Source organism: Notolepis coatsorum (genome assembly GCF_963971535.1).
Source record: "Notolepis coatsorum genome assembly, chromosome: 15".
Taxonomy (NCBI): domain Eukaryota; kingdom Metazoa; phylum Chordata; class Actinopteri; order Aulopiformes; family Paralepididae; genus Notolepis; species Notolepis coatsorum.
The window spans coordinates 37,189,123-37,202,725 of record NC_140179.1 but is presented as its reverse complement, the minus strand read 5'-3'; the positions used below and the strand labels follow the sequence as shown (position 1 = coordinate 37,202,725).

At 44.3% G+C, this 13,603-nt stretch overlaps 1 pseudogene across 1 annotated transcript in view; it reads right to left on the bottom strand.

The window, feature by feature from the left end:
• Nucleotides 1–1,343: 1,343 nt before the first annotated feature.
• Nucleotides 1,344–13,603, bottom strand: part of LOC311242018 (6-phosphofructo-2-kinase/fructose-2,6-bisphosphatase 3-like) — a 23,974-nt pseudogene continuing 11,714 nt past the window's right edge. Inside the window, exons 8-13 of the transcript XR_014620992.1 lie at nt 10,953–11,013; nt 10,808–10,912; nt 9,689–9,818; nt 8,306–8,433; nt 7,542–7,718; nt 1,344–4,070 (exon numbers count right to left, since the gene is read on the bottom strand). The product of XR_014620992.1 is annotated as a 6-phosphofructo-2-kinase/fructose-2,6-bisphosphatase 3-like (transcript). The remainder of the gene's footprint in view (nt 4,071–7,541; nt 7,719–8,305; nt 8,434–9,688; nt 9,819–10,807; nt 10,913–10,952; nt 11,014–13,603) is intronic.

The following is a 13,603-nucleotide window of genomic DNA, read 5'->3' as shown; positions in this document are numbered from 1 at the left end:
TACTGTATTGTACCCATTCTGCAATCTGTCAAATAAAGTTTTCATTCATTCATGCATTCATTCATTCATTCATTCATTCATTCATTCACTAGTTACACTGCTGGTCAGTATGACTTACTACTATAGTGTATTTATACCTGTATCACTGTACATATTAATACTACAACTCTGTACATACATCTGATTAGCACTACACTCAGTAGTACTAATTTATATATCTCATACTCCTACTTGTACATTGTATATTACATTTGCACTCTGGTTGGATACCAAACTTATTTTCCCTGTACTGTACTTGTGTTGTATGATGACAATACATTTGAATCTAATCGAATAGAATTCATCACTAAAGGTTTGATATTTTTCATTTTCATCACACAGTGTATAGCCTACCACTATATATATATGTCTACCTGTATGTCATAAATGTCATTATGAATTGAAAATGGGGGACCCTGATGTAAACAAGACGAAAGTCTTTCTCTGGTCTGCATCCCCTTAACAAGTGTGTGTATTGAGCCGTACTCTATTGTACCCATTCTGCAATCTGTTAATAAAGTTTTCAATCAATCAATCAATCAATTATCTATAATTCTATAATCTATTTTCACCGTTTCACCCTTCTGGAAGTGTACAGGTGATTAAACTGGGTATAAAATATATAAACGAGTACTACTGAGTAATAGTGCTAATCAGATGTATGTACAGAGTTGTAGTATTAATATGTACAGTGATACAGGTGTAAAAACACTATGGTAGTAAGTCCTACTGGCCAGCAGGCCTGGCCTCAGTATCATAAACGATCAGAGGGACATTCTACACTCCGTGTGTGATTCTGTAACAAACGGAAAACACCTGTGATAACGATGGGCGCTGAGGAGGAAGTCATGTGAACCGTGAGTCACGTCCAGATGAGTGCGACAGCGGCAGGATGTTTGAACACACACACTGTACCAAAATAGTTCCGTTAAACGTTCACAATGCCTACCGTAAAAAGGTTCCGTGAGTGTGTGTATGAATCACACCGGGGTGTGTGAGAGACGATATGGATATTGATAAGGAGGAGCAGTCGTCTGGTAGTCAGAAGGTTCCCGGTTTGATTCCCAGTCCTCCCGGGCAGCGTGTCCTTGAGCAAGACACTTAACTACAGTTGCTTCCCGATGAGCAGGTTGGCCTTGCATGGTGTCGGTGTGTGAATGGGTGAATGTGAGTAACAAATATTGTAAAGAGCTTTGGATAAAAGCATTATATAAATGCACCATTTACCATTTGTAAGGGGCCCCAGTGAAAATAAATAATAACAAAACAACAGATTTTCCTGGAGTAGATTTATTGGTCCAGCGGATGCAAAGTATACACTATTACACATGTTATCGTCTCTGAGGCCGCTTTGCCGTAATGAGGTCGTACACAGTCTCAGGTTCAGACAAAGTGCCTCTCTCGCCCCCCGGAACCATCATCCAAATCTACGTTTGGAAAATAAATAAATAGAATAATAAAAAAGTGTCTTACAAAAACAAAAATTGTTCCAAGTATCGGAAAACCAAGTAGATTCACAAAAAGTATCACTGCGGTTTTAGAGTCTCCTCTCTTCCTCGCAGACCTTTCCGTTTGAGTGCGAATGACTCAAACGAAAACAGTAAAAAATATTCTCCCAAAAAGAAAAACAACAACAACACACATTAAAATACTCCAAAGAGAGTTATCGTTCATATCCCACCGTCCTTCATATTTACATCAACATTTACAGAGGATATCACTGATTAACGGCGAGTACTGTTAGAACAAAAATATAGGTGAGCAGCTGGTCTAACGAAAGGAAAGTCCGATCTGTGCAGACGACCGCGGAGTGAGACGTCAGACCGGAAACACGACTTCCGCGCTGAATTCTGAACGCCACGCCTCTTTTTTGGGGGGGGAAACAACTCGAGGAATAAACAGGGATTAGATGTTTGTTCATAATCTACAACTTTAGGACAAAACAGGGATATAAATCACGCCGAAGACCATCAAGGCCCAGAATTAGTCATTACTTCTCAGTTTTAGGTCCCTTGGAGATTCATAAGCATGATATTAAATGTCCAGGTAGGGAAATGAGGAAATATCTTGCAGCTGACTGGAGAAATAGGCCTGAAAACGGACCAAACCTAACTTTTCACTGAGTGAACGCTCAATGGTGGCCAGTGTCGAAAGCAATTGCTTCGCTTAACATGATGCACTAAAAAAACATCCCTTTCAAACAATGTCAGCGTTCTGCCGACAGTTTTATATGTAACGGATGGTACCGCGAAGCGCAGTCACGAAGGACTTCAGATGTTGTGAAGTGACTGGGGTGAGTAGCGGTGCTATGGGTTAAACTCACTCTCATCCTCAAAAGACACATAGACACGTTGCAAAGCAGTGAGTTCACTTCTTGGTATAGCGGTCTGTGCTGTTGCCCGCGGCGTGGGAGACCCGGGGTCGAAACTCCCTCGGGGCATCGAAGTTTAAGGTGACGATGTCACAACCGTTACATATATACAGGCCAGATACAATGGCGGTCAATAGGAACAGTGTCTGTGTTTCCCCCAAAAGTAGGCACAGCCGGTCTGATGTATACCCTGTAGTCTTTGATTGATCGTGTAAAGGGCAGCCAAGTCTTGCATTCGATTAATTTCCAATGCAGAGGAGTGTATGCAGTATCTGGGTGTTGTACCTCGCGGCTGCGTACGCTCCTCCACGTCGAAGATGAATTGTAAGCAGCCGCGCTGCCAGACCTGGCTGCCTTTGGTTGGGAACGAACCGTTAGTGTTGAAACCGAGCAGAATGAAAAGACAGACGTGCGCTTCAACGGACAAAAGGTGAAGCCGCTTGAGGCGACGCAGCGAGCTTTAAAAAACGTCCGTCCGCGCCGAGAGGCGGCGAACGGCAAGTAGACGACATCTAGCTGCCCGTCTACATGCAGCGGCATCACCGTCCAGCGACAACAACGGGAAGAAGACAGAAGCAGCGATGGGCTTGCAGAACAAGCACTACAGGGCGCCAGGGTGGCACACCACATACAGCGCTGCAGTGCAACACGGCCGTCCCGGGCTCGACTCCCAGACCCAGTGACCTTTGCCGAATGTCTTCCCCCGCCTATCTCCCATTATTCCTCTCTCTCTACCGGACTGCCCGGTAGCAAAAAAAACAATAAAAGATCTACCAAAAACACACACAAAAAAAAAAAAAAACAAAAAAAAAAAAACAAGCACCACAGAGGCGCTGAGGCGCGGAACTTCGTTAGAACTCGTTACGAGAACTAAAAATCTCATCCTCGCTGTGCAAAATTAACGAAATTCATCTCGGAGCACGTGAGCACAAAGATACGGTTAAGTTGACGGAACGACATTGCGGCACTCGCACTCGAGCCTTTCCGCACATTTTAGAAGAAGTATTGAAAAAATTAAATCGAAGCATCCAAAGGTAGGTAGCCTAGGGTAGATAGTTTACATTGTAAACTAAAATAATCCCTTTTTAATAAATGTTTTAAAGATCCCTAGACATGTGACATAATGGAACGCCATCTGGTTGTCTGAGTCACGCCCTTTAAAGGTGTGCGGTACTAGTCGCTCAACCCAGGTGCTTCTGAAACCGGAAGAAGAACCAGAAATAGCCGGACGAAAGCGGATCTTTAAAAGGCCAATGTCAGTTTGTCTTGATGTTATTAAAGGAACGAGGCTTGAGGGGGCGGCTGGTTGATCAGCTACTCCCTCTTTCATTCCCTGCAGACTTTAACGCTATGTACAAAAAGTCACGTTCACCGGAATCTTAGTGAAACACTAAACAGATTAGAAACAGATCTGCTCGAAATCAGATGACACACAGACACACACTGTCTCGACTTGTCTGACTGTTCAAACTAGAGAATGTGATGTGTCAGGACACGGAGGGGGACAAAACTAAACAAAAATGTCAGTTCTGTGATTTTTGGACGTCTCAACGATCCACTTCCTGGAATCGTCTGTCAGCGGGTCAGGTGACGCGGCGGTGCGATCTCATTGGCAGGGCTGCATGACGTCGTGGCGATCGGTCGTCCTCCTCTTCAAATTCTGGGAGAGGAACAAAAAATACAAACACAAGACGGTCAAGAAAAAAGACACCGGCGAACGCCAATGGCGAGAAAGGCGGCGAGAGACACGACCGCGCCTGGTGTCTGCGTCTCACAGTCCTCCGCTAATCCTGTAAATCACAGCTTACATCTATGTCCTCCTTGCCTGGTGTGACACGTATAAGCAGGTATATATATATAGAGTGTGTGAAAACTATCAGGGTCATAAGAGCGCGATGACAAGCTAGCTAGCGGTGGGAACACACTTAAAGGGGCACTTCACCAGAAATGCTGGTTTGTTTTGCACATATTCTCACACACATCCAAAAACTCTCAACGGTTTCGCACACGTTCATTTAGTTTGACAGTTATTGCGAGTAAATCAAATCAAATGTATTTGTATAGCCCAAGATCACATGGAATAGCCCCATGGACTGTGCAAAGTCTTCTTGTACAAGTCAAGAAGAAACATCACAAAAGATCAAATCCAAATATGCGACACTCCCAGACTTTCCCCAATGAAGATAAGGAACGACTCACTAAAAACCTAGCAATAGGGGAAAAAGCACCACAGGCGGTGTGGAGGAGAGAAACCTCAGATGGGCTGTTCAAAGGGGATCCCCCAACTTGGATGTCGGTGATAATATAGTGTTGCAATGGATGATAGATGGATGGAGAATAGAACAGGCGAATAATTGGTACTTCGAAGTTCAAACTTAAAATTACTTTATTTTCCTTTCGGAACTTCATTTGTGCAGTGGTTGAAAGACAAACATACAGTCACAATACATAGACACTCACCACTATAAAAAAAAAAAATTAACTACAGTAAAAAGACCACTATATTAAAAAGAAAAACACCAACTACATTAAAACTACAGTACTTAAAGCATGATATATTAAAAATCCATGTGGAGCAGTTCTATATGTATATAAATAATAAATAATAGTAGTACAGGTGATATATGTCCACCAGGTGGAAGGGGGAGTCTATTTTAAGTAGTCCAAAGTCCTTGGGGGGAGGGGGACTAGGTGTTCAGCAGTCTGATGGAGGTTGGCCCAGAAGCTACCTAAGCCCCTTTTGTTTAATGATGAAGCTCTGTATCGACGGCCTGAGGGCATTAGTTTGTAATGGTATGAATGTATATATACCTGTAATGAAAGTTTGAATATGGCCACCAGTGATGTCATCGTGGGCAGTGAATGCTTGTGTTGTGTTAATCTCAATGAAATGATAAGGTAGCAGTGAGATTATCTCAATGAAATGATACAGCTCAGTGAAATGATAAGGTAGCAGTCCCTATAAGACAAGGTATTGCTATTTTTTCATCTACATCATTTCATTGAGCTATATCATCACTAGTGGCCATACTCAAACTCAATTACCAAATGAACGTGTGCGAAACTGAGTTTTCTGATGTGTGTGAGATTATGTGCAATGTTTTTTTTATTTTTTGTGAAGTGTCCCTTTAAGATAGCCTTGTGCGTTAACCCTACCAGTATTTATGAATTAACCTGACGGAGATAGATTCCACACACAGGTATTCCCCCCAAGGCTTTCTCTTCCCGTTCTCGTTTACTCTGCGGACACAACTAGTAAGCCACCTACGTATCACCCTTGAATGAATTCACCCAGGCTGACTAAGTATGGACTTGTGAGAGTCACATCTACCCACACCCACCCACACACACACACACACACACACACACACACACACACACACACACACACACACACACACACACACACACACGCACGCACGCCGTCTTTACCTCTGGAGGACCACGAGAGGCACCACTCTCAGATAGTGGAAGACGGTACGGCGACAAGGAGGACAGGACAGTGAGCACAGTGTGTCGCCATGGTAACGTGCAGATAGCAAACGCCCGTGTGACACTACAACGTGACAAGAGGAATGCCCGGCACGGGAGGGAGGGAGGGGAGGGGAGGGGAGGGAAAGGAAAGCGAGGGGAGGGGAGGTGAGGGGCCCGAATGGAATGCTGACTGGGAGGTGAGGTTCGCACTACGAGGCCACGTGAGCTCCCTGGGAGAGAAACAAAAAGCATTCTGGGTATTTTCTGAGGAACACGTGACTTACATTTACATCTTACATTTTTACTGTACATTTTACTGTATATTACTGTATATTTTAGAATGTACAATGAGACGACGTCTAGCTTTTAATAATAATATAAAATTCATATTATTTTAGAATGTATATCCTTGACTATTTGTATTCTTATTTGAAAAAAATGTTGACTACCTAAATGTTTATTGTGAGCGATCTGTAGTGCTGAATTTCCCTCGGGATCAATAAAGTACTTCTATTTTATTCTACGTTGGAAATGAGCACATACACAACTATGGGAGGGGGGGGATCAACTAGACACAAACTAGCAACTCGGAAGCTTGTTTCAACAAAAGGGGGGGGGGGATGTGGGGAAAAGTGACAGACGGGAGTATCGTACGGTGTTGCGGTGTGTGAGCGAGTACTTACAGGCAGACTTTATCCAGCCAGTGCTGTAGCTCAGTGAGGAAGAGGAGGATGGAGGGGTGAAGAGAAAAGGAGAAGCGAGAGTGAATGCAGTGGAAGAGCGAGTGAGCGAGACGACGAGTGAAAACGTTATCGGAGAGGGAGCGGAGGGGAGAAAATGAATGGAAAAGCACAGCGGTGTTAAAGTAACACTCCAACATTTTGGGAAATTAGCTTATTGCATGCACAGAGAAGAAAAAGGTATGTATCTTCTTGTCTAACTCCAGGGTAGATGGCAAATAAGCTAATCTCCCAAAATGTTGGAGTTTTCCTTTAAGCTCATGGGGTGGTGGCGTAGTGGCGGCTTTGCGGGGGAGAGACCCACCTGTGCGACCAGGGCGAGGGGGAGGTGTAGTGTAGGGCTAAGCCCAAACGTTCGAACTTTCGGACCTTCCTTACTAATATTATAGTATTATACTATTATAGTATATGACTCGTCATAAACATTTGAATAAAACATTTATCATAAATGATGTAGCCTATCTGCATCCGCTTGGCACTCGGCACTCCATCAAGACGTCACCATCACTTTCGTACCAACCGTGCCCTGGATTATGTATGTTGACGAAACTGATGAGTTATATCCATTAAAGAAAGTTGATTTAATTTTTTTTTTAAATACTAATTTAATCAGATTAATCACTTTAATCACAAATTGAGGATTTAATAAAAAAAAATTGAATTTTCTTTTATTAAAAACTAAGGTTCGAATGTCCGTTTCGAAAAACCCTGACGAAGTTCGAAGCCCAAAAACAGGCTTCGGGGACAGCTCTAGTGTAGTGAGAGGAGAGACCCACCTGTGTGACCAGGGCGAGGGGGAGGTGTAGTGAGAGGAGAGACCCACCTGTGGGGCCAGGGCGAGGGGGAGGTGTAGTGAGAGGAGAGACCCACCTGTGTGACCAGGGCGAGGGGGAGGTGTAGTGAGAGGAGAGACCCACCTGTGTGACCATGGCGAGGGGGAGGTGCGAGGGGCCGCAGAGGGCCAGTGGCGGCAGGGTGCTCAGCTCGTCCAGGTCCTCGATGATGCGCGGCTTCTTGATGTTGGGCCCCGGGCTGGTGAGAGGAGTCACGCTGTTCCTCCGTATCAGAGAGCCAGAGCCCTTCTTCATCAACTCCTGCAGAGAGAGAGAGAGAGAGAGAGAGAGAGAGAGAGAGAGAGAGAGAGAGAGAGAGAGAGAGAGAGAGAGAGACGCAGAGAGAGAGAGAGAGTAGATTGAATTACACTCAGACATTCAACATACACCTCGTATAGTATGTGGAGATGTATAAAATCGGACAACATTCGGACTACCTGTACGTGTGTCCAGGCTGACCTCAGGTCTGTCTCTGTGCGTGTTGTGATCAGGCCAGTGTTGGGAAAGTTCACTTTCTACATGAACTAGTTCAGTTCACAGTTCACACATTTTTAAATGAACTAGTTCAGTTCATAGTTCATAATTCAAAATGTTTAACTAAAGTTCATGGTTTAAAAAATGAACTAGTTTATAGTTTATAGTTATTTTTTCAATACGTTGCTGCAAGCTATTATTTGTCAAAAGTATTGCCAGAACCAGAGACAGCAATCAGAATAGTGGCATTTCCATCACACTGTGATTATTTATCAGTGTTTACCCTACCATTGCCTTGAACGTTCAGTTCACGTTCGCCCAAAATATGAACGAGTTCATGAATGCGTTCAGGTACATCACTGGATCAGGCTTACCTCAGGTCTGTCTCTGTGCGTGTTCACCGCCTCCACGTTGAGCGAGATGGACTCTACTTTGCAGCCGTAGGCCACGGGGGTGAGCTTCAGCACGGTGTGGAGCGGACACTTCAGGTAGGGCATCTCATCTGGAGCAACACAGCCACAGCGAGGAGAACATCAGAACATCAGAACATCAGAACATCAGAACATCAGAACATCAGAACATTAGACGGTTATGGAACGTTTGTCGTTTTACATTTTCGCAGACACTCTCATACAGAGCGATGGTGGAACGAGCTGGAATTCTAGTATTACCGACAAAATGAGGAGCTCTGAGGGCCGATCAACAGCCTCGTCAATAGAGCTCTGAGGGCCGATCAACAGCCTCGTCAATAGAGCTCTGAGGGCCGATCAACAGCCTCGTCAACAGAGCTCTGAGGGCCGATCAACAGCCTCGTCAATAGAGCTCTGAGGGCCGATCAACAGCCTCGTCAACAGAGCTCTGAGGGCCGATCGACAGCCTCGTCAACAGAGCTCTGAGGGCCGATCAACAGCCTCGTCAACAGAGCTCTGAGGGCCGATCAACAGCCTCGTCAACAGAGCTCTGAGGGCCGATCAACAGCCTCGTCAATAGAGCTCTGAGGGCCGATCAACAGCCTCGTCAACAGAGCTCTGAGGGCCGATCAACAGCCTCGTCAACAGAGCTCTGAGGGCCGATCAACAGCCTCGTCAACAGCCTACTTACACATCGTTTTAATAAGAAATAACCTACATTTGACTCATTGAAGAACCAATGAGAAAGTCTTTGTCAAAACCAGTTTTGGGGGGAAAGAATATACTATTCTGAAAATGTGGGTTTATTATTATAATATTTGTTGTTGTTGTTGTTGTTGTTGTCCTTAGCTCTATTTCTTTTAATTAAAAATAATGTTCTTATGTACCTTAGATACTATTGTTACATTGTATATATATATGTGTTTCATTACATGTATATATATACATTCATACCAATTATTCGCTATAGTTCTAACTTCTATTCTCCATCCATCTATCATCCATTGCAACACTATATTCATCACCGACTATATCACCGACATTGTATTATTAAAGAGATTTGCACTACATTCATACCTCGTTTGCACCCTACCCTAAGTTTTGTACCCCATCTCATTTCTGCATTGTACCTCACTGTTACTCATTTTACTCTGTATTGTAGATTGTATGTATATTGACTTTACTTACTTTTTACTTACTTCTTAATATTATTATTATTTTTTTACTTACTTTCTTTTTACTGTATGTAGCACACTCTCAGGGGCTCATACAGAAATAAGCATTTCATCATAAAGTATTCTGTATTTTGTTGTGACAAATAATAAACAAACTTGAACTTGAACTTACCGGCGCTCTTGTCCAGGAAGTAGGCCAGCAGGCAGCGCATGACGGCCTGGTGGCAGATCACCAGCACGTTCTCCTGCCTCTCCAGCTCCATGATGACGGGCTCCACACGCTGCACCAGGTCCTGGTACGACTGGAGACCAGAAGAGAGCGGCTTTTAGTCTACGTTTTCAGACCCGTTTTACAAAAAGAAATGCCCGTATCCGCAGGTTTCAACAGGTTACATTTAAGACTTTATTTAAGACCTTCTTAATACCAGGTAGAGCTACATTTAATTAACAATTTCACGACCATACAAGCAAAGAAAACGAATAAACACATAGTGAGAGAGAGAGAGAGAGAGAGAGAGAGAGAGAGAGAGAGACACACATAGAGAGAGACACACACACATAGAGAGAGACAGAGAGAGAGAGAGAGAGAGAGAGAGAGAGAGAGAGAGAGAGAGAGAGAGAGAGAGAGAGAGAGAGAGAGAGAGAGAGAGAGAGAGAGAGAGAGAAAGAAAGAAACTGGACTTGAATAAGTCTTTATTCGTAGCACACATTGCAATGTAGTAGGGCTGTCCCCGACTAAGGATTTGGATAGTCGACTATGATTGTCAAAAATGTGCCGTTAGTCGACTATTAGTCGAAAAAAGTATATATTCTTTTCTTTTTTTTATCATTCCATTTTGGGCTGTGGGGCTTGCTTAATGTCTGAAGGAGTCGACTGAAGGCTTCTTGTCCTCTGCAAAAGCATGCAATTGGTCCACTGATGGATACATCTTGATATTTGTCTAGTCTAGTGTGTTCATTAGATGGGTGAAATCCTCCTTCAGTGCCTCTGTGCCTGTTTTCGTAGGCAGTTAGCCTCTGGTATGTGTGCCATTAGCGTTAGCCACGCTTCTATGCCTCTTTTCTTTTGGAAAGAATGATAAAAAAAAAATATATATATATATATATATATATATATTTTTTTATTTTTTTTTTATTTTTTTTGTATTCGACTAAGAGGTTGGCAGTCTACTACGGCTCCTTTCGACCGATTAGTCGACTAATAGGGGTCAGCCCTCCAATTAGTCATGCAGCAAACACACACATGTGATGGGCGACACACATAAGAGAGAGAGAGAGGGGGGGGCTGCACCTCTCCCGTAGGGTAGCGGTAGTAGAACTTGTCTTGGTCTCTCAGAGCAAACTCCTCCGGGTACTTCTCCTTCACCTCCTCGTACGTCATGTCCTCACAAACTCCCTAAAGCAACGCAGAGAAACACACACGTTTAGCATTTGACCTCCCGGTCTGGGGTCGCAGTGTGGCCACCACTACAGTACTGGCTGGTAGAAGATCGTCTTCTGTCATTAAGATCAAACGAGATAAGATAAGATGTTCCTTTATTGATCGCCGGGGCGTCATAGCAACACGGAGGAGGGGAGGTACAGGTACGGGCCGGGTAATAGTAGAAATAGAAGTAAATATAGGCAATAAGATTGGATCTGAATATAAAGATATGAGAAGAAATAAAGTGTAAACTATATAATTAACTCTGGATATAAAAATATGAGAAAAGTAAACAAAGGTGCAGATGAGAGTCTGTGTGCTCTATCGGTTATATTACATGTTCAAGTTTCAAGTTTCTTTAATAGTTGTCATACAGAAGTACAGAATACTTTTATACAAAATGCTTCTTACTGTTACGCTCCAGAGACTGTGCTAGACAAGATACGTATGAAATAAAATAAAGTAGCATGTAAAAAGAAGTAAAAATAGAGGTCCCAGTGTTCAGTATAGACATATGTACAATGTTCGATGCAGACTAGAAGTAACTGAGTTACCATACAATATACAATATACTATGCAATATACTAATATACAATACTATATAGTGCAAAGCAGAAATGGGATGAGGTACAATTTAGGTACAATTTACAGTAAGGTGTACAAGTTGTAGTGCAAATCCTTTACAATCAATATAGTGTGTTTAGGTGATCTAAAGTGTGGAGAGTGGGTGCTGCAGTGTGTTGTTTGTTTAAAGTGAGTGTGTGCGTGTGGATGTGTGTGCTGTGTGCATTGATGGTTGTTGCATAGTGTTTATTGTTCGTTGAGCAGCCTGATGGCCTGGGGATAGAAGCTTCTTCTGAGTCTTTCTGTGCTCGCCTTGAGACTCCAGTATCGCTTGCCTGACCGCAGCAGTTCAAAGAGGCAGTTGTTCGGGTGGCTGGAGTCCTTGATGATTCTCTTAGCCTTACCCCTGCACCGCTTGTTGAAGCCCCCTCCAATTGTGCGTTCCGCTGAACGTGTCACTCTTTGTAGTCTGCTTCGGTCTTGTGCAGTGCTATTCCCAAACCAGGAGGTGATGTTGCCAGTCAGGATGCTCTCTATTGTACATGAGTAGAAGTTCTTAAGGATCTTCTGACTGACTTGGAACTTCCTTAGGCGCCTGAGGAAGTAGAGGCGTTGTCGTGCCTTCTTCACAACACTGTCAATGTGTGTGGTCCATGTCAAGTCCTCGGATATGTGGGCTCCGAGGTACTTAAAACTGTTCACTCTCTCAACCGGTGCCCCGTCGATGCTGAGGGGGCTGTAGTCCTTGACCCCCGACCTCCTAAAGTCCACAATCATCTCCTTTGTTTTGCTGACGTTCAGGGAGAGTCTGTTCTCCTGGCACCATCCCGCCAGGACCTTGACCTCTTCCAGGTAGGCCCTCTCGTCGTTTGCAGAGATCAGGCCCACCACTACTGTGTCGTCAGCAAATTTGATGATTGCGTTGTTGCTCCGCTGAGCCACACAGTCATGTGTGTACAGGGAGTAGAGGAGGGGACTCAGAACACAGCCCTGTGGGGCCCCTATGTTGAGGGTGATGGATGAGGAGGTGCAGTTGCCTGCTCTCACCACCTGGGGTCTGCCCGTCAGGAAGTCCAAGACCCACTGGCAGAGGTCATAGTTCAAGCCCAGGTCCCTGAGCTTGGCTATGAGTTTGGAGGGGACTATGGTATTGAATGCTGAGCTGTAGTCGATGAATAGCATTCTCACATAGTTCCCCTGCCTCTTGTCCAGGTGTGATGCTGCTGTGTGCAGCACATGGGCTATGGCGTCCTCCGTGACCTGTTGGGGCGGTATGCAAATTGCAGGGGGTCCAGGTTGATGGGGAGGGAGGAACAGATGTAGCCCTTCACTAGCTTCTCAAAGCACTTCATGGCTATGGAGGTGAGAGCTACAGGGCGGTAGTCGTTGAGGCAAGTGGGCGTAGATTTTTTGGGTACAGGGATGATGGTGGACTTCTTCAAACAGGTGTGGATGACAGCCTGTTCTAAGGACAGGTTAAATATGTCAGTGAATACCGGGGCCAGTTGGTCGGCACAGACTTTTAGGACGCGGCCGGGGATACCGTCCGGTCCTGCTGCTATGTTACAATAGATATAGGCAATAAAGTCTGTCTGTCTGTCTGCCTGCCTGTCGTCTGTCTGTCTGTCTGTCTGTCTGTCTGTCTGTCTGTCTGTCTGTCTGTCTGTCTGTCTGTCTGTCTGTCTGTCTGTCTGTCTGTTGTCTGTCTGTCTGTCTGTCTGTCTGTCTGTCTGTCTGTCTGTCTGTCTGTCTGTCTGTCTGTCTGCCTGCCTGTCTGTCTCAAAGAGCCTATGGGTGGCTGCAATTAGAAACTGGTCGCGGTAAATGTCCAACCCCCCCCCCCAACCACCCACAGTTTCTTCCCCTTGGAATGTATTATTTTTTTTATGATCTCTTTTTCTTAAATAGTACTGTATATTTGTATGTCTTGTATGTCATAATGTCTTGATGAATTGAAAATGGAGGACCCTGATGTAAACAAGACGAAATTCTTTCTCTGGTCTGCATCTCCTCTTAGCAGTTGTGTGTATTGAGCCGTACTGTATTGTACCCATTCTGCAATCTGTTAATAAAAGTTTCAATCAATCAATCAATGTATAC